Here is a 22,029-nt window from a genome sequence, read left to right as displayed (position 1 = left end):
CGCTTGGGAGAAAAGCGAGTTTTACCAGGCCGGTGGGGACGCATAGTTTTGTCCACCCATATATAAGGGGATAAGGATCCACCTTTTTACCTATGCCTTCTTCCTCCTTTGCTTATCCATCTCTGCGCACTCGAGCTCCAGCACCCAAGTTCGCACATCTCACCTCAACCTCCTCCGACCATGTCCGGAGCGGGAGGCAAGTGGATGGCCTCCTCCGTTACAGAGGGGCACATCAAGAAGCTGCGCGACGCCGGATATCTGTCCAGCGACATCGCGCACCGGCTCCCCGACGAGGGGTAGCTCATCCCCACCCCAGACCCCATGAGAGGGTAGTATTCCTTACCCATTTCCTCCGCGGACTGGGCTTCCCACTTCACCCCTTTGTCCGGGGGCTCATGTTCTACTATGGCCTGGATTTCCATGATCTAGCCCCGAATTTTATCCTCAACATCTCAGCGTTTATCGTCGTGTGCGAGGCCTTCCTCTGCATCCGGCCCCATTTCGGCTTGTGGCTCAAGACCTTCAATCTCAAGCCGAAGGTTGTGAAGGGGAGCCAAGTGGAATGCGGAGGCGCCATGGTGGGCAGGATACCCATTGTCACTTGGCTCGAGGGCGCCTTCGTGGAAACCATCAAGGGGTGGCAATCGGGGTGGTTCTACATCACCGAGCCGCGTGACCCTAAATGGGCAGCGGCCCCCGAATTCAGATCTGGCATCCCCACACGGCTCACCTCTTGGAAGGTGAGTGGCCTGACTTGGGGCGATTCGGAGGAGCTGACTGGACTCCAAGCCTGCATCCAGAAGCTGGTGGACAAGAAGCTCAAGCTTGTCAACGTTGTCCAGGTCATGCTCATCCGCCGGATCCTCCCGTGCCAACAACGGGCCTTTAAATTGTGGGAGTTCGATCCGGCTCAGCACCGAACCTTGAGCGGGCTCTTCGACACTAGGTACGAAGATGCCTGGAAGGTGCTGTTTAAGGGCGCCGAAGCTCCCGCATCCGCTACCGAAGATCGCGGATTCCGCTCGCAGCGCCAGGCTAGCGAGGTAAGCGATTCTACCCTTTACGGGACACTTGTTTTTCATAGTTTGACTCTATGCGGGATCTAAACTCCCTCTCCTTTGACAGGACTAGCTGGAGAAGGCCGAGCAGACTAACTATCCGACCCCCTTGCCAGAAGACCCAGTGGACGCCCGTCTAGCGGGGCTGCTGGTTCCGGCACCCCATGTGGTGCCGGAGAAGAAGGCCAAGAAGGAGGCCACGAGTACTCAAAAGATTTCCCGTTTTCAGGTGTCCGATGACTCCGAGGCGGACTCCTCCCCCGAGGACGAGGAGGAGAAGAAAAAGGTCTCTCCCCCAGCGGGGGGAGGGAAGAAAAGGAAGGCCTCCCCAGCGAGGGAGGCCGAAGGGTCCAAGAAGGGAAGGACTCTTCCCCCGGACTGTTCCACCAACACCGGTGACAACGACGAGGATTGGCCTCCAAGGGCCAAGCCCCTAGCGAAATCGTAAGTATCCGGACTCCCGAATGACTTCATGATTTTTCTTATTGCCACTTGGTGTCTTTCTAACGCCGCATACAACCCTGCAGTCCGCCCAAGGACGATCTTCCCGCTTCGTCGAGCGGGTCCTTGGGCTCGTCGGATGTGAACAGTACTTCACTTCCAACCGCCTCCTCTCCCCGCGACGCCGACGACGTCGAGGTAGGATCCCAGAGAGGGACCCATCCGGAGGAGGAGGACCCGGAGGTGGCACAGGGCGACCTCCCAGACTTCGTGCCGGACTCCGCACCGGAACCTGTAGTGGTTCCGGAGTCCGGCGGGCGGCCCCTTCGTAAGAAGGGCAAGACCGTGGCACCGGCGGCCTCCGTCCAACCGGAGGCGCCGGATGACTTGCTGGAGGCGCTCAACGGTGCTTCCATCGAGGAGGAGCACCGCACTGTCATGAGTGCGGTGATTCAGAAGGTCCAGCTTGCCAAAAGCGGGCTGACCGAAGCCTGCAGCAGCCTTCTATCAGGCTTTGAGGTAAGAATATTAATATGTGTAAAATAATACCGCATAGACAGTAGCCCCTGATGCTCGGTTCGGTGTTCGGAAAGAAAAAGCCGGACTGAGGATCTAAAAAGATATACGCAGGAGTCTTAATAAATATGTCAATATGGGATTGCAGGCTGCGCTGCTGACCTCTGCCGCACTGACTGTGGAGGTCAATGCTGTGAAGCAAAGCCTCGAGCGGTCCGAGAATGAGCTTGGCCGTGCCAAGAAGCAGCTCGAGGACAAGGAAGGTGAGTAACACCTTATTAAAGTTGTACCTTACAGAAAAGGATTTGGTTGCAAGAGAAATGACAAGGATAACGTGGGTACTTCAGGGGCCACGAACGAGGTGGCGACCTTGAAGGAGGCGGTGTCCTCGGCCGAACGTAATGCGGCCTTGGAGCGTGCTGGGCGAGAGAAGCAGGAGGCGCGGGTGGCAGATGTACAGCAAGAGCTCCAGCCTCTCATGGAAAAGCATGAGAGTTTGGAGCGCGACTCGAAGACTCGAGAGTCCGAGCTTGCATCGGCTCTTGAGAGCACCAAAGCCGCTAAGGCCGAAGCCCACAAGGCCCTTCAGGAGATCGAGGCATTGAAGAAAATAGCGGCGGGTAAGGCATTTTTCATGCAAAGCGATCATGTGAATGTAAATTACCTGTTACTTACCCGAATTCGGAGCTCTCTAGGAGCGTTCGCAGATCTGCCCCGTAGCGTGTCCAATGCTGCCGCTTTCTACAGGGCAGAGGAGGGGAGCTCGACGGGGAAGGTCTTCTGGTCTCAGTATGCTGAGGCCGGACATCCGGTGCCCCTTAGCGACTAGCTGAAGCAGCTGGTCGAGCTCCACAAGGTGGCCGAACAGGCCATGAAGGGCCTCATAGTTCGGCTGTGGCCCAACGAGGCCATGCCTGGGAGCTACTTCGGCCTGGTGCGGCGGCTGGTGGATGCTTGTCCATGGGTTGAGGTCATCAAGCGATCCGCCTGTATTGAAGGTGCCCTCGGGCCCTTGCCCGTGCTAAGGTGCACTGGGGCAAGATGGATGCTGAGAAGCTTGTGACAGACGTGCCACCGCCGGGCAAGGAGTATCGCACGCCCGAGATGTATTACAAGAGTGTCCTGAAGGGTGCCCGCACTATTGCGGGTGAGCGCTCCAATAATGTAATATTTGAGTAGACTCGCATTTTGTTATCCTGTGCGCAAAAAACTTTGTTCATATGCGCTAAGCAACGCTTGTTGATTTAAAATATTACCTTCTGTGCGGCTGTTTATCAAATCTGAGAGATGGAAAGTCGTCGGCTTCAGCCCCCATGCCACGAGTGCTGGGGTGTTCGGGATAAATTTGAGCACTCTTGTTCCCATATGTGGGTCCATCTAGGGAGGCGCTTCAACACGACGAACTAGGCAACCAGACTTATAATGCTTGAACACTCTCACTTAGCCATAGAATTCTATAATTTTAAATTTCGTCGAAGCCCCTAGTGTTCGGAAGGCCGAATTCGGGGCGCTATCCACGCCTGGGCCGGACAAAGCCGGTTCCTCGCTCTAAGCGGCATAAGTCTTTAGGGACTCGAAAAAACCTCTCGAACAGCGACCGGCTCTCGCCTCATCATGTTGGTCAGTTTTAGCTTTCTCCACTGAGGCACTCGCCCAGCTCAACCGGGGCGCAATCGCAGTGGTTCTCCCAGTGCTACCTTAGCCGATAGAACGGAACGTAAGGTACCAAAATATGGGAGCCGGGCAAACCCAACTATTGACCCAATACATGATTCGGAGTTGATGCATATAATGCTATAAGTTCGGGGTGCCGCACTTGTGAAAGTGTTCGGACTTATCACACCATATCGTGGGGAACTTAAGCCCCTGGCGTATTTAGCCGTACCGAAGTGTACGGATGCGGCATGTCATAAATGAACATATATATAAGAAATGCAATTAAAAGCAAAAAGGTGCTGCATTGTTTATTCAAGAAATACTGCCATGAATGCAGGACGACACAAATAGTGCGATAAGCAAGGGATGGGACTATCAAACGTGTCCCCCTCCAGGGGTAGGCTGCGGGATGGTGTATAAAATAAATTTAGTGCTCATAATGGAGACCACCTGGATATTCGCCGTAGCCTTTCTCCTTCCCTGGCTGTTGCATCGTGAGTTCGGCCGGTCTACCGCCGGACAGGGCCTCTGGTGAACGGAGTCCTGTGGGTGAGAAAGAAAAAAGGAAAAAAAGAAATGACACACTTGGGAGCCCCTGATGTGGTTGAGCCGCATTCTGGGCCTGTCGTGGTCGTGCCCCTTCCCCTATGCCCATGGTATCTCCAGAGCATAATGATGTACGCGAAGGACCAGTCTTGCGATCTTGCGAGGGCTGGGGTTGGGGACGCATTGCTACGCGTGCTCGGAACGTGCTAGGTGGTCTTGTTGTGGGTTACCTCGGGCGCGCTTGGCCGTGTCCGGTCGCTTAACGGCCGGACTCGAGAATTGCCTTAAGAGGCTGCATTGTACTTCGGCCGCGAGAGCCGCTGTATGTTCTTCCGTTCGGAGGGAGCGTTCGGTGTTTCCATTGACCGTGATGACTCCTCGAGGGCCTGGCATCTTGAGCTTGAGGTATGCGTAGTGCGGCACCGCGTTGAACTTTGCAAACGCGGTCCGTCCGAGCAGAGCATGATAGCCGCTGCGGAACGGAACTATGTCGAAGATTAACTCCTCGCTTCGGAAGTTATCCGGGGATCCGAAGACCACTTCCAGTGTGACTGAGCCTGTACAATTGGCCTCTACACCTGGTATGACGCCTTTGAAGGTCATCTTTGTGGGTTTAATCCTTGAGGGGTCTATGCCCATCTTGCACACTGTGTCCTGATAAAGCAGGTTCAGGCTGCTGCCGCCGTCCATCAGGACTCTGGTGAGGTGAAATCCATCGACGATTGGGTCTAAAACCAATGCGGCGAATCTTCCATGGCGGATGCTAGTGGGGTGGTCCCTTCGATCAAAAGTGATCGGGCAGGAGGACCATGGGTTGAACTTCGGGGCGACTGGCTCCATCGTGTATACGACCCTGAGTGCACGCTTCCGCTCCCTCTTGGGTATGTGGGTTGCGTATATCATATTCATCGTCCGCACTTGTGGGGGAAAACCCTTCTGTCCTCTATTGTTCGGCGGTCGGGTCTCTTCTTCGTCATCGCTATGCAGCCCCTTGCCACTATTTTCCGCAATTAGCTTGCCTGTCTGCTTGAATACCCAACAGTCCCTGTTGGTGTGGTTGGCTGGCTTTTCGGGGGTGCCGTGTATCTGGCACGAGCGATCGAGTATTCAGTCCAAATTGGACGGACCCGTAGTAGTTCTTTTGAATGGCTTCTTCCGCTGACCAGGTTTGGAGCCTCTGAATCCGGCGTTGACTGTTGTATCCTCATTATTGTCGCCGTTAATGCGGCATTTATTCTTGTTGCGACGCGACCTGCCATTGCGGTCCTTGGTATCCGGACTGCCAGAATTTTTGCTGAGGTTGTTGCTGCGGGCTAGCCAGCTGTCCTCTCCCGCGCAAAAGCGGGTCATGAGTGATGTGAGGGCTGCCATGGATTTTGGCTTTTCCTGTCCCAGGTGCCGGGCAATCCACTCGTCGCGGATGTTATGTTTGAAGGCCGCGAGGGCCTCCGCATCCGGACAGTCGACGATTTGATTTTTCTTAGTTAAGAACCGTGTCCAGAATTGTCCGGCCGATTCATCTGGCTGCTGAATTATGTGGCTTAGGTCGTTAGCGTCTGGTGGTCGCACATACGTGCCCTGGAAGTTATCAAGGAATGCGGCTTCCAGGTCCTCCCAACATCCAATTGATTCTGCTGGCAAGCTGTTAAGCCAATGCCGAGCTGGTCCTTTAAGCTTGAGTGGGAGGTATTTGATGGCGTGAAGATCGTCACCACGGGCCATGTGGATATGAAGGAGATAGTCTTCGATCCAAACCGCGGGGTCTGTTGTGCCGTCATAGGATTCAATATTCACGGGTTTAAACCCTTCGGGGATTTGATGATCCATTACTTCGTCTGTGAAGCATAGTGGGTGTGCGGCGCCTTTGTATTGGGCTATATCGCGACGAAGCTCCAACGAGCTTTGTCTATAGTGTTCGGCCCGGCCAGATTTACTGTGTCCGGTGCGACGGTTGTCGTCACGTATCATGGGGCGCCCACGCGATCCATAGATCGGTCTTGATTGTGTTGCCTTATCCTCCAATATATCTCACAAGTCCGGAGCATTCCCCTGTGGCCTTGTGCTGTTCGAGCGATGCCAGGGTACGGTTCTAGTGAAGAGCCTAGAGGCCTCTCTGTTGCGGCCACGAGGTGGCCGGTCAGCCGTATTGTGCTCTGGTGATGCAGGATTATATGCCTCCTCCTCTAATCGGGGGAGCAACTTGCGTCTGGGGTAGATTTTGGAGGGGCGTTCGAGCTCATGCTCTTCGGCCGCAAGGACTTCCGTCCATCTGTCGGCTAGCAGATCCTGATCAGCTATAAGCTGTTGCTGCTTTTTCTTGAGTCTGTTTGCCGTGGCCATAAGCCTGCGTTTAAAACGCTCTTGTTCGACTTGATCCTCAGGCACGACAAATTCGTCGTCGTCGAGGCTTGCCTCGTCTCCAGAGGGAGGCATGTAACTATCGTCCTCTACCTCTTCGTCTGCCGCCCTCTCGTGAGGGCTGGCATCTCCGTCCTCCTGCGCTGAATCTTGCTGGAGGGGGTTGTCTTCGGCACTTTTTAGGGTATTATTGTCTCCGGTGCCGGAATCGCCATTCCTGCTGTGGCGGGATTTAGAGCGGCGTCGCTGATGCCGGCGCTTGGGCTGTTTCTTGGAGGGGTCTTCCTCCACTGTTCCTTCACCGTTCCCATCCTTTGGGATATCCACCATGTATATGTCGTATGACGAGGTGGCTTTCCAGTGTCCGGTAGGCGCTGGTTCTTGGTCGTCTCCGGCATCATCGTCCATACCATCGATGTCTTCGGAGTCGAAGTCTAGCATGTCGATTAGATCGTCGACAACGGCTACTAAGTGGGTGGTGGGTGGGTCTTGAATTTCTGCGTCGTCCGCATCCCAACCGTCCTGAAGGCAGTCCGGCCAGGGCTCTCCTGATAACGAGAGATATTTTAGCGAACTCAGAATGTCGCCAAAAGGTGAGTGTTGAAAGATGTCCGCGGCGGTGAACTCCATGATCAGCACCCAATCGGATTCGATTGGAGGGGGCGCGGGAGGTTCGGAGTCCGGCAAGGAGTCCGGCACCTTGGAGTCACGAGCTTCAGAAGGGACAAAGTCGGTATTCGTCTCTATCGTCGTAGAGGTTGCAGCCCCCGAGGCGGTGTCTAACCATCCGTCCTCAATTTGTGCAGCCGGCTCCGAATCGAGGGTCGGAGCGGATTCATGTGAGGCATCGAGGGCACTGTCCGGTAGCAGAGCTAAATCATGCCCATCGTGACAGTGCGGCACGCTCGACTGTGGCTCGAATCCATTGAAGATCAAGTCTCCGCGGATGTCAGCCGTGAAGTTAAGACTTCCAAATCTGACCTGACGGCCAGGGGCGTAGCTTTCGATCTGCTCCAGATGGCCAACCGAATTGGCCCGCAGTGCAAAGCCGCCGAATACGAAGATCTGTCCGGGGAGAAAAGTCTCACCCTGGACCGCGTCGTTGTTGATGATCGAAGGATCCATCGAGCCTATCGGTGACGACACAGAGGAACTCTCAATGAAAGCACCAATGTCGGAGTCAAAACTGGCGGATCTCGGGTAGGGGGTCCCGAACTGTGCGTCTAGGCGCATGGTAACAGGAGACAAGGGACACGATGTTTTACCCAGGTTCGGGCCCTCTTGATGGAGGTAAAACCCTACATCCTGCTTGATTGATATTGATGATGTGGGTATTACAAGAGTAGATCTACCACGAGATCAAGGAGGCTAAACCCTAGAAGCTAGCCTATGGTATGATTGTTGTTATTGTTGTTGTCCTACGGACTAAAACCATCCGGTTTATATAGACACCGGAGAGGGCTAGGGTTACACAGAGTCGGTTACAATGTTAGGAGATCTACATATCCGTATCGCCAAGCTTGCCTTCCACGCCAAGGAAAGTCCCATTCGGACACGGGACGAAGTCTTCAATCTTGTATCTTCATAGTCTTGGAGTCCGACCGATGATGATAGTTCGGCTATCCGGACACCCCCTAGTCCAGGACTCCCTCAGAGGGCGCCGGCCGGAGGAAGGTGAGGATCACGTGGGGTCGGCGGCGAGGATGGCGACGGGATAGTGGGCCAGCGCATGCTCGGGGTAGGGGAAGGCGACGTCGACGAAGGGCGAGGCAGGGCGACGGCGACGACGTACAGGGGCGGGCCGGGGCGGCGCGCGTCGGGGGCTGGGGTGCGCGCGGGCGACGGCGATGACAGGGGCGGCGGGCCGGGGCGGCGCGCGTCGGGGCAGGGGCGCGGGCGACGGCGACGACGGGCACGGGCGACGGCGACGGTGAAGGCAGGGGCGGCGGGCGGCGTCGGGGCAGCCTGGCGGCGATGAGCTCGGCATCGTCGGGGGCAAATGAAGATGAGAAACTGAAATTTTCACAAGTCCTGGTTATATACCAAGAGCATTGGTCCCGGTTCATGGCACCAACCGGGACCAATGCCCCCTTTAGTCCCGGTTGGTGCCACCAACCGGGACCAAAGGCCAGTTTTCGGCAGCCCAAAGGGCGGGAAGCGGCGCCCTTTGGTCCCGGTTGGTGGCACGAACCGGGACTAAAGGGGGGGCATTGGTCCCGGTTGGTGCCACGAACCGGGACCAATGCATCCCTTTAGTCCCGGTTGGTGCCACCAACCGGGACCAATGGCCTTGCACAGCGGCATGGTGGTGGGAGTTTAGTCCCACCTCGCTAGTTGGGAGCGCCGATGACCTGTTTATAAGCTCTGCTACCTCCTCTTTCTCTCGAACTCCTCTGAACTGCAGGCCTATGGGCCTAATCTGACACTGCTTTTCCTGCGGGCCTTCTGGGCCTTCTGCGGGCCTGAATCTTGGAAAAAATTTTAATTCTAGTTTTTTTGTTTTGTTTTCTGCATTATTTATTTTCTTTTGTTTTTTGATTTATTTTTTAATTCTTTTTTGCTTTTAGTTTTAGAAAAATTATAAACATTCTGTTAGTGCCATTAGTTTTCAAATTTGAAAACACTTATTTGTTTTTTTGTTTTCTTTGTTGCTTTATTTATTTTATTTTGTTTCTACTTACAAAAAAAATACTAATTGTTGCTATTTTTATTTTGTTTCCAGTTTTTTTGTTTTGTTTTCTGCATTATTTATTTTCTTTTGTTTTTTGCTTTATTTTTTAATTCTTTTTGCTTTTAGGTCAGCAAAATTATAAACTTTCTGTTAGTGCCATTAGTTTTAGAAAAATTATAAACTTTCTGTTAGTGCCATTAGTTTTCAAATTTGAATTCTTTGAAATTTGTATTACGAGGAGCGAACCGGGATTAATGGTATTACGAGGGCCGAACCATAAGACGTTAAAGCATTTCAAATGAACTCTGAAAAAGTTGAAAGTTGGCATGGTATCATAATTTCAAATGGTCTTCACTTTTTCTTCGGTTGTGTCATTTGCTTATTGCACCGTAACCATGGATAATCTTCATCGTTTATCAGGATGCTGGGGTCAGCCTTGACTTTGAAGGGAGAAATTTCATGAAACTTTTCATAATCTTCAGACATGTCTGTCTTGCCCTCCTCTCCCACAATGTCCCTTTTTCCTAAAAGAACTATGTGGCGCTTTGGCTCATCGTATGATGTATTCGCTTCCTTATCTTTTCTTTTTTTCTGGTCTGGTAGACATGTCCTTCACATAGATAACCTGTGCCACATCATTGGCTAGGACGAACGGTTCGTCCGTGTACCCAAGATTTTTCAGATCCACTGTTGTCATTCCGTACTGTGGGTCTACCTGTACCCCGCCTCCTGACAGATTGAGCCATTTGCACTTAAACAAAGGGACCTTAAAATCATGTCCATAGTCAAGTTCCCTTATGTCCACTATGTAACCATAATATGTGTCCTTTCCCCTCTCGGTTGTTGCATCAAAGTGGACACCGCTGTTTTGGTTGGTGCTCTTTTGATCTTGGTCAATCGTGTAAAATGTATTCCCATTTATCTCGTATCCTTTCCAAGTCGTAACAGTCAAAGATGGTCCCCTGGACAACAAGTACAGCTCATCACAAACAGTGTTGTCACCTCTGAGACGTGTTTCCAACCAACTGCTAAAAGTCCTGATGTGTTCATATGTAATCCAGTCGTCGCACTGCTCCGGGTGTTTGGAGCACAGACTGTTATTGTGTTCATCGACATACAGGGTCACCAAGGTAGAGTTCTGTAGAACTGTGTAGTGTGCTTGAGACCAAGAATATCCGTCCCTGCATATTATTGAGTCCCTTCCAATCGTGCCTTTTGCAGTCAGTCTCCCCTCATACCGTGATTTAGGGAGACCTATCTTCTTAAGGCCAGGAATGAAGTCAACACAAAACCCGATGACATCCTCTGTTTGATGGCCCATGGAGATGCTTCCTTCTGGCCTAGTGCGGTTACAGACATATTTCTTTAGGACTCCCATGAACCTCTCAAAGGGGAACATATTGTGTAGAAATACGGGCCCCAGAATGACAATCTCGTCGACTAGATGAACTAGGACGTGCGTCATGATATTGAAGAAGGATGGTGAGAACACTAGCTCGAAATTGACAAGACATTGTGCCACATCACTCCTTAGCCTTGGTACGATTTCTGGACCGATCACCTTCTGAGAGATTGCATTGAGGAATGCACATAGCTTCACAATGGCTAACCGGACGTTTTCCGGTAGAAGCCCCCTCAATGCAACCGGAAGCAGTTGCGTTATAATCACGTGTCAGTCATGAGACTTTAGGTTCTGGAACTTTTTCTCTGGCATATTTATTATTCCCTTTATATTCGACGAGAAGCCAGTGACCTTCATACTGAGCAGGCATTCAAAGAAGATTTCTTTCTCTTCTTTCGTAAGAGCGTAGCTGGCAGCACGTTCATACTGCTTCGGAGGCATGCCGTCTTTTTCGTGCAAACATTGCAGGTCCTCCCGTGCCTCAGGTGTATCTTTTGTCTTTCCATACACACCCAAGAAGCCTAGCAGGTTCACGCAAAGGTTCTTCGTCACATGCATCACGTCGATTGAAGAGCGGACCTCTAGGTCTTTCCTGTAGGGTAGGTCCCAAAATATAGATTTCTTCTTCCACATGGGTGCGTGTCCCTCAGCGTCATTCGGAACAGCTAGTGCACCGGGACCCTTTCCAAAGAATACGTGTAAATCATTGACCATAGCAAGTACGTGATCACCGGTACGCATGGCGGGCTTCTTCCAGTGATCTGCCTCGCCTTTGAAATGCTTGCCTTTCTTTTGACATTGATGGTTGGTCGGAAGAAATCAACGATGGCCCAGGTAAACATTCTTCCTGCAGCTTGCCAGGTATATACTATCGGTGTCAAGTAAACAGTGCGTGCATCCGTGGTATCCCTTGTTTGTATGTCCTGAAAGGTTACTGAGAGCGGGCCAATCGTTGATGGTCACGAACAGCAACGCATTTAGGTCAAATTCCTCCTATTTGTGCTCATCCCACGTACGTACAACGTTTCCATTCCACAACTGTAAAAGTTCTTCAACTAATGGCCTTAGGTACACATCAATGTCGTTGCCGGGTTGCTTAGGGCCTTGGTTGAGAACTGGCATCATAATGAACTTCCGCTTCATGCACATCCAAGGAGGAAGGTTATACATACATAGAGTCACGGGCCAGGTGCTGTGCTTGCTGCTCTGCTCCCCGAAAGGATTAATGCCATCCGCGCTTAAAGCAAACCATAGTTCCTTGGTTCACTTGCAAACTCATCCCAGTACTTTCTCTCAATTTTTCTCCACTGCGACCCGTCAGCAGGTGCTCTCAACTTCCCGTCTTTCTTACGGTCCTCACTGTGCCATCGCATCAAGTTGGCATGCTCTCCGTTTCTGAACAGACATTTCAACCGTGGTATTATAGGAGCATACCACATCATCTTCGCAGGAACCCTCTTCCTGGGGGGCTCGCTGTCAACATCACCAGGGTCATCTCGTCTGATCTTATACCGTAATGCACCTTATACCGGGCATGCGTTCAGATCCTTGTACGCACCGCGGTAGAGGGTGCAGTCATTAGGGCATGCATGTATCTTCTGCACCTCTAATCCTGGAGGGCATACGACCTTCTTTGCTGCGTATGTACTGTCGGGCAATTCGTTATCCTTTGGAAGCTTCTTCTTCAATATTTTCAGTAGCTTCTCAAATCCTTTGTCAGGCACAACATTCTCTGCCTTCCACTGCAGCAATTCCAGTACGGTACCGAGCTTTGTGTTGCCATCTTCGCAATTAGGGTACAACCCTTTTTTGTGATCCTCTAACATGCGATCGAACTTCAGCTTCTCCTTTTGACTTTCACATTGCGTCCTTGCATCGACAATGACCCGACGGAGATCATCATCATCGAGCACATCGTCTAGTTCCTCTTGATCTTCAGAAGCTTCGCCCGTTGCAGCATCATCGTGCACATCGTCTGGTTCCTCTTGATGTTCAGTAGCATCACTATATTCAGGGGACACATAGTTTTCATCGTACTCTTCTTCTTCGCCGTCTTCCATCATAACCCCTCTTTCTCCGTGCCTCGTCCAAACATTATAGTGTGGCATGAAACCCTTGTAAAGCAGGTGGGTGTGAAGGATTTTCCGGTCAGAATAAGACTTCGTATTCCCACATATAGGACATGGACAACACATAAAACCATTCTGCTTGTTTGCCTCAGCCACTTCGAGAAAATCATGCACACCCTTAATGTACTCGGAGGTGTGTCTTTCACCGTACATCCATTGCCGGTTCATCTGCGTGCATTATATATAATTAAGTGTGTCAAAAATCATTACAGAACATCATGAATAGATAATTAAGTGACCAAATTAATAGAAGTTCATCATCACATTAAAACCAAAGTACATACATAGTTCTTATCTAACAACATAAAGCTCTGTAGAGCATCTGAATTAATTAAACCATACATTGAAACTATGTAAAACATTTCAATGTGAAAACAAATGCGATCATAATCGCAACCAAGGTAACAACTGATCCAACGGCATAATGATACCAAGCCTCGGTATGAATGGCATATTTTCTAATCTTTCTAATCTTCAAGCGCATTGCATCCATCTTGATCTTGTGATCATCGACGACATCCGCAACATGCAACTCCAATATCATCTTTTCCTCCTCAATTTTTCTTATTTTTTCCTTCAAGAAATTGTTTTCTTCTTCAACTAAATTTAACCTCTCGAGAATAGGGTCGGTTGGAATTTCCGGTTCAACAACCTCCTAGATAAATAAAATCTATGTCACGTTGGTCGTCATAATTGTCATAAACAATAAATGAACCAAATAGTTATGAAAAGATAATATATACCACATCCGAATCATAGACATGACGAGGGCCGACAGGGGCGGATACCAAAACCATCACACTATATAAGATGCAATAATAAAAGTAAGAACCTTATACAAGTATATATATATAAACATACAAGTAAGAATTTTTTTCTTTCAGAAAGAAGATAAGAACAAGAGGCTCACCACGGTGGTGCCGGCGATGAGATCGGCGCGGGTGATCGACGGCAGTGAAGACAGGGACGGGGCATGACGGACCGCTAAACCTAGACAAATATTAAGGAAAATGGAGCTTGGAGGTCGAGCTTGGAGAGGAGAAAACTTAAGTATTGTGGCTCGGGCATTCCATCGAACACCTTGTGTGCATAGGAGGTGAGCTAGAGCACCACCAAGCCCTCTCCCCCTCGGCGGCCAAAAAAAAAAAGAGCAGTGTGCTTTGCTCTCACGCAAGGGGGTATATATAGGCACCTCATTGGTCCCGGTTGGTGGCATGAACCGGGACTAAAGGGCAGCCTTTGTTCCCGGTTCTAGCCACCAACCGGGACCAATGGTGGTGGGCCAGGAGCGAGGACCATTGGTCCCGGTTCGTCCCACCAACCGGGACCAAAAGGTCCAGACGAACCGGGACCAATGGCCCACGTGGCCAGACCGGCCCCCGGGGCTCACGAACCGGGTCCAATGCCCCCATGGGTCCCGGTTCTGGATTGAACCGGGACTAATGGGCTGACCCGGCCTGGACCATTGCCCCCTTTTCTACTAGTGCTTGGCTATGCTTCCATCTGGACGTGCCCTATTGCGAACGTATCCTTTGATGACACCATTCATCCATTCGAATGGCATCATGCTGTGCAGGAACGTCGGCCCGAGTTGGATGATATTCTCCACGATTTGGACCAGCAGATGCACCATAACGTCAAAGAATGCGGGCGGGAAGTACATCTCAAGCTCGCATAGTATCACCACGATCTCTTTCTGTAGCCTTCTGAGTTACCTCACGCCAACCGACTTCCGAGAGATGACGTCGAAAAAGTTGCATAGGCCAAATAGCGTTTCACAGACGTGCGCGTCCATGATCCCACAGATTGCAACTGGAAGTATCTGCGTCATCAGCACGTGACGGTCGTGAGACTTCATCCCGCTGAACTTTTGCTTCGCTGAGTCTAGGTATCTGCTTATCTTCCCCGCGTAACCGTAAGGAAGTTTTACTCCTACGAGGCAGGTGAAAAACTGCTCGATCTCCTTCTGACTTAGAGTGAAGCACGTGGGAGGGCAGTCATATTCGATCTTCTTGGCCCTTTTGCCTTTGCGATGACTTTCCGTGTCCTTCGCCTCATCATCATCATCATCATCATTAGGGCGTCGTTGCGCAATTTTTTTAGATATAGTGGCTTGGGTATTACGATAATGGTCTTTTTTTGAACATCAGTACAGACACAAGCGCTCATATACACGCGCATACACTCACCCCTATGAACGCACACACGCACATCCTAGCCCTATGAGCACCTCCGGAAGACTGAGCCGACATATCATCTTGAAAGTTACGAAGTCACCGTAATGGTCTTTTAAGTGTACAACCGGCAATATATTGAAGTGCTACAGCTGGGAAATGAATCTCCATATTCTTTTAAGTGCACATATGTGATACACTCCAAGTAATTGGTCATTTCACTCATTTGTGCCCGATCTTGTTTTATTTATGCCGCCAATCGTGTTAGGCAATTCAAACATTGTTGCTTTTTTTTCGCTCTTTACAAAATCAAAAACTATGAAGGCCAGAGCATTGGTTACATTGTTTTCATTCAAATTTCTAATAATAAACAACACAGGTTTCCGCAAAAAACACAGTAGAGGTGGGTGATAAATTATGTATGATAATACTTTAACGGCAATCAATTACAAATTATATATTCATATATTTTTATGAGTTCAAACCATACTATTGGCAAAATGGACGGGCGCAACAACGCGCGCCGTCATGATCTAGTAAAATAAAAGATTGGCCAGAATAGTGGCTTGGATGCTACCGCCACCAAGTCTGGTGGTAAGGTAGCTAGGGCTACCGCCGTCAGCTATGGCGGTAGGCCTTTGTACCTAGCAAATGTCGTTTTAGTGTTGACCAATTGCTATCGCCATTGACTGTGGTGGTAGCCGTCTTAGACTATCGCCGGAGACGATGACGGTAGGAAAAAGGGTCAGATCCCGAAATTTTTACAAAGTAGGGTCAGATCTCGATTAACTTTTAAAAAAGGGTCAAAACACGAAATTTTGCCGCTAGCAGCAGCTCCCTCGCTCGCGCGCGCGGCCAGCAGCAGCAGCAACCAGCTCCTGGGTGGTGCCGGTGGCCGTAGCTGGCACGGCGGCAGGCAGCAGCTCGCAGCGCCGGCGGTAGGTCATGGCGGCGGCAGAAGGTCACGGCATGGGCGGCAGCTCGTGCGGCGGAATACTGCGGCGGGAGCTAACTTTCTGTCCTGCCAACCATTTATATGTTTTTAGGTCCCTGTAATAAAGAGCTCAAATCCCATAGATATGAAGGAAATGGGTCAGCGTATCCAGGATCCCACAAAAAAAAAATCCGAGACGGTCAAATATACGGGTATTCGGGCCAGTAAAATGGTCTCCCTCTCGTAAACCGACGGTTATTTTACCGGATAGCCCGGCTTATGAGATATGCTAGAGATGCTCTTAAACACAATTGTCTAGCCGCACTATAGTAATCTCGCAGTTGCTCTCAGTTCTCGATCCATACTTGTCCTAGAACTTTGTCCGCTTCTTCCGCGCGCCATCGCTGCTGCCACAACAACACTGCGGCCTACATGCATAATCGCCTAAGAGCAACTCCAACAGTTCCCCTAACTCCAAAATAATCGCCGTTTACGGGAAGTTGGGGCAAAAAAAACCTCTCCAACAGTTCCGGTAAAGTGGTTGTCGGGGGAGCGGGGGCGAGGTGGTGTTGGCGGCGACATCGGGGAAGTTGTGGCGACCGTGCGGCGAGGCGGTGGTGACGGTGACGTTGGAAGGTGGCGTGCTGTGGAGGATGTATGTGGATGTGGACTGCTGGCCTGGGCACTGGAACTAGGCGCCGACACAACAGGTGGGGCGGCCCGGAGTGCTAGCTGTCAATGGGAGGAAGAGAATGGCCTATGTGCCACCAACTGGCGGGCCAGGGGGAGGAGTAACATGTCCGTGCCGACGCAAACGAGGTCCAAATATGGGCCTGATATGGGTCATCCGGCGGATAAAAAGTGAACGCGCGTCCGTTTGAGTCAGCGCGTTGGGCAGACTTTTGTGTTCGTTTCAACTCAAACAGACACGCACGATGAAATGCGTCGGCGCGTTGGAGTTTGCTCTAAAGCAGGGGCGGAGCTGGGCCCCGGGCACCCAGGGCACAGGCCCGGGGCGTAGAATTTTTACTAGCCTATTATATATGTATGATTTTCTGCAGGCCCGGGGTGCAGAGCCCAGTAAAACGATGGCCCAGAGCGGCATTTGCTGTCTCACCTCATGAAACAGACGCACGAGCACAAGGAGACTTCTCTCGAAAAAAAAGAGCACGAGAAGACCTCCAACTCACGCACGCGCAACAGGAAAATAGGAAACTCACGGGCGCACGCACATCACGAATCTTCAGGAGACGCCAGCGATCGCGAGGCCGACGCCGATCTAACGCGCACACGACGCACGCAAGATCAATCTGCAGAAGTGCAGAGTCCAAACTCCAGCGCTCACGCCGGCCGCCGGCGCCGGCGTTCGCCGCCGTCTCGGCTACTGCTGGACAGCCCTCCTGTGCGCAGTGCGCTGTTCGCCCAATCTACCGCTTCTTGACTGCCGTACCTTGGTATTTTTTTTATGCTTTCCCAGTTTCCCTTGAATAGCTGATATGCTTCTGCTCATATCATGTTCTACAACGTCGGTGTGTATCAGTGTATATAAACTGCTCTTAATTGGAATAATGTGTGTATGTGTATCAAGTCATATATCTAGTGTACCGTTGAACTCAAATTAATGTAATTGCCAATTTCATTTCATATTATAGAAAAACAAGATGAAGAGATTTTTTTCACCGGTGTCTGTAACGAGTGTGTATGTGTATCAAGTCATATATGAACGTTAAATTTTTTCCTTGTGGCAAAATTTTTTTTAGGCCCGGAGCTTGCTCCAATCCTGACTCCGCCACTGCTCTGAAGGAACGGGGAGGAGACGGAGAGCCACATGTGTTGTCTTCTTTATTTATTTTTAGGTCGACAACACCTAATTCAAGAAAATGTTGCATTGAAAATTGTAAACTTTTATTAAAATATAAGGGTTTACTTGAAGCCCAGATCCTAGTTCAGTTGGGGCCGCCCGTGTCGTCGCTGCATCTCTCGGGTGCGAAGTGGATCTTGCCGGCCACAACGTCGTAGACAAAACGCGTGTCCACCTGCTGCATCGCGCCGATGATTGTGGTGTGCTCGCTCGGCACCACGGCGAGGCAGATGTCTTGGTTAACGAAGACGAAGAGCTGTTGCGGCCTGATCACGAGGTCACCGTCCCGCTCCCCACCCTCCTCGAACTCGAAGTGCAGCGTCACCGTCGGCAGGTGCGGGAAGGCGGCCTGAGTCCCGCCGCTGAAGCAGAGGCGATACCCGTGGCGCTTCACGAGCGGCATCCCCAGTCCCTTGACGTGCTCCTCCACGGCAGGCTCCAGGACGTTGTACGCGAGCTGCGTCATGGTCATCGTGCTCGTCCCGGGATCGATCAGGCACCCGCCCTGCCACCTACCGCGCGACATGAAGCGCCGGAAAATTTCCCTCATGCGGCGTCCGGGTGGCGGGACCAGGCGCTTCCCGGCCACGCTGACGCCGAGGAGTCGACGAAGTAGGCGCTGAAATCCGGGTTGGTCGTGTAGCGCATGAAGAGGGTGTTGGTGCTCTTCATGTGGCCCGTGGCCGGGACATCGGCGCCGAACCGGAGGAAGCCGTGCCTGTTCGGATGCCCGGGCCCGAAGAGGCAGTAGGAGAAGCGGCCGTCCTGCCCGTGCTGGTGGAGCCGAGTCCAGATGACCGACGGTCTCTGCTTCCCCAGGCCGAGGACGCCGGCCAGTACTCCATGGCTGTGGAACCCTGTGGCGGTGTGCGCGCAGCCAAAGACGACGCCACCAACCTCCGCTGCTGCGGTGCGGCCGCCATCGTCCGGGAAGGCGAAGGTCTCGTTGCCGAGCACACCACTTGCGTGCGCGCCGTCAAGGCGGTTGGCCCGGAACTCGCAATCGGTGCCCCTGGATCGCTTATGACACAGGTCGCTCCTGCGCGAGACGCGTCTGAACGACGAGGAGATCTCCGGGTTGAAGGGCGGCGGAATCTGTGGGAATGGATGCGCAATCGGCATGCACTGCATCCACGTCAGGCTGCTGACCGTGTCCAGCACCAGGTCGTACGTGCGGCGGCCGCGGCCCGTCCCGACGGTGGTGGCCACACTGTACGTGAACCCTCTCGGACCGTGGATGTGCGGCCGAAGCGCAGTGGTTGCTGCCTGCTCGTTGAGGTGCAGGAAGCCGCCGCCGTCGACGTGCATGGTGCTGTTCCAGCCATCGTTCAGGACCAGGCGCAGGCTGAAGCCTCTGCTGGTGCGTGGTGTGCCATCTTTTGCAGAGGCAGGCTGGAGGAACGCCGAAAGCGAGGCAAGCACCAACGGGAGGAGGACGAGAGCGCGTGTGTCAAGCTCCATGGTTGCAGCAACGCAGTCACACACTAGCTAGAGAACCTAACTTTGGTGGTTTGCATGCAACAGTCTTCGCTAGTACCTTTTGTACATGAAGAGTTAATTGTTCATTGTTGAGGGTTGCACTAACAAACTTTGGTGCCAAAATCCATATGTATATCTCCTATGTATATGCCTATCTTCATTTAATGTGCACCAATTCATGTGAGTATACTGCAATGTTTGTCTTTGCCTTACTGAGTTATAGTTTCTATAGATAGAGTTAATTATTGAGCAAGAGTTTTGGGCTGCATTAATTATGTAGAGAAAAAGTTATGTTTTAGATTTGCATATCCCTTCACTCTCACTCATGTAGGAGATACATGCCAATTAACTCATGCAAACATGAATCAAATCCTAAAGCGAAAGCCATATCCGATATGATCATTTTACTCTAAGCGAGATACACTTTGCGTAGATAGAGTTAAATGTTGAGCACGGTTTTGGCCACATTAACTCTGTAGCGAAAATTCCCTTTTAGATTTGGGCTTCATTAATTATGTATAGAAAAGTTCCTTTTTAGATTTGCATATCCCTTCACTCCCACTCATGTAGGAGATACATACCAATTAACTCATGCAAACATGAAGCAAAAGTCATATATATCCGATACGCTCATTTTACTCTAAGCGAGATACTTTGTGTAAATAGAGTTAAATGTTGAGCAATGGTTTGGCAAAAATACCTTTTGAGATTTATATATCCCTTGCACAACATGAATTAACTCATGCGGGTACGATTTAAAGAATATTGTTAAATCCACTGCTGTCAGTGCTTATCAAAGCTGAGTTGTGACAACGTAATTTATTCATTTCAGAAAACTTGAGCAAATTACCGATTTGTTTGTGCGATTCAGTCGACCCCTACTTAAATCTAATAGTCCTGAAACAAGCAAAGGTACTTCATTTACCAGTCCTAGCCCACTAGTAGAAAATGGGCCATTTGTCCCGGTTCCAGAGGCCCATTAGCCCCGGTTCTGGAACCGGGACTAAAAGGTCGGGACTAAAACCCAGCACCTTTAGTCCCAGTTCATTTACGAACTAGGACAGATGGCACGGGCCGCTGCGGCGAGCCCAAGCAGGAGGGCCTTTAGTCCCGGTTGGTAACACCAACCGGGACCAAATGGCATCCGTGCGTCAGCAGCTCAGGAGCTGGGTTTTTTGTTTTTTTGGAAGGGGGGGGGGGGGGGGGGTTTACGGGTTTTGGAGGGTTAATTTAGCGGTTTCATATATTGTGTTAGCTAACTAATAGAGAGAAGTGACCTCTCTATTATCTCCGTGCTTGGTCGACACTAGCTAGCTACTATACGTATAGAGAGAACTCGACACGCTAGCTAGTAAGCAAATGAAGGAACCATTAACTACACAAGATCGTCATTAACATATACAGAGAGAAGTGACCTCTCTTTCTCCGAGAGATTGGTCGAACAACAAGCTTTCGTATATCTATCCGACGCTACTAGCTACATATATACAATATAAGATCTCTTACAAATCCTAACATCTATGGTCTATTTCAACTTCCACATGGTATTCTCCGGCTTTATGTATGACGTGGTCAAGAAAGAATCCCGCCAATTCCTCTTGAATAGCTCGTATGCAATCATGTGCTAGGAGTTCATCCCGCATCTGCCACATCTAATTTAAAAAAGTGGGTCATACATATATATAAATGAAACTCAACACAAATGACGGTAATAAAATAAAATTGTGAATTCTTTTGTTTACGTCCCTCATATTATTTTTCAGAGTAGCCCCACTTAGAGGTCGTCGAGTTGTAGATGAACTCGCAAACATATTATCCACAAAAATCATTCCGGGTTTCCTGCCACAAGCACTTTACGAGAAATAGAGTTCAATCAAACTGATAATCAAGAATGCTAAATGGTATTGATGAAACTAGCTAGAATCAATGGGAGATGCGCGGAACTAGCTAGCAAGTAGTACTTACTTTCAGTTGTTTAAATTGCAGCTCCATCGGCAGTCTCGGCGTAATTGCGGTGAACTCTTTCCAAATCCTGCCAGACGAAGAGAATAATTACTTGATATCCAGGAAATGAACAAAGTTGCCGATATGGTGTGATAATGATCGATTGAACTTACTTCTGGAGCATATCAGTCATGTCCGCATACTCCTGGGGATATTTTCTTCTCGAGTCTAAGACAATTACTATTCCAGCTTCAAGCTTAATCTCTAGCAAAATAAAGTGGAATATGCACACACATGCATAACTCATCAATTTCATTACTATAATTAATCTCGATTGAGTGAAACCGAATACGCACAAGACAGTAACACTCACTTGAAATTGTAAGGAAATAGTATTTTATCTTTGTTTTTTATTTTTAAGCAACGATTGTAGCAATTTGTCCTCAGTTTTAGAGACATTGTGTTTGACCGTCCACTCATGTATGACATTTGGGTTAATGAACCTAATGTCATAGATATCTGCTTTTCTGCATTCGACGATCTTCAACCTGCATAATATAGTGAGGATAAGTATATATACATGCAAATGAAAGAGCTGAGCTATATATAGAGTCTTAATTATTACAGAAGTAGTACTTACAGCCAGTAGCAAGTCATGAGTGTTTTGTCGAGGGCCTTTTGATTGTATAACTAGAATAACTCGTCAAATTCAATATTCAAAATATCCATTCCAACGAGGTCGTGCTTCTCTTTAATTTTCATCGTCAAAGTATGCTTCCCAGACTGGCGGCATCTTTCCATGTACCATTCATGGAGTCTTCACATCATCGTTGTTAGACGAGGATGATGATCAGGTTTGA

The 22,029-nt window shown here is 50.2% G+C and overlaps 1 pseudogene; it reads right to left on the bottom strand.

Annotated features, from left to right (window-relative positions):
* Positions 1 to 17,671: 17,671 nt before the first annotated feature.
* On the bottom strand, positions 17,672 to 19,207 carry LOC123117706 (aspartic proteinase nepenthesin-1-like; annotated as a pseudogene).
* Between the last annotated feature and the right edge of the window lie 2,822 nt (positions 19,208 to 22,029).

Source organism: Triticum aestivum, chromosome 5B (assembly GCF_018294505.1).
Source record: "Triticum aestivum cultivar Chinese Spring chromosome 5B, IWGSC CS RefSeq v2.1, whole genome shotgun sequence".
NCBI lineage: Eukaryota > Viridiplantae > Streptophyta > Magnoliopsida > Poales > Poaceae > Triticum > Triticum aestivum.
Note: the sequence above shows the minus strand (reverse complement) of the source record. Positions and strands in the feature narration are given on the sequence as shown.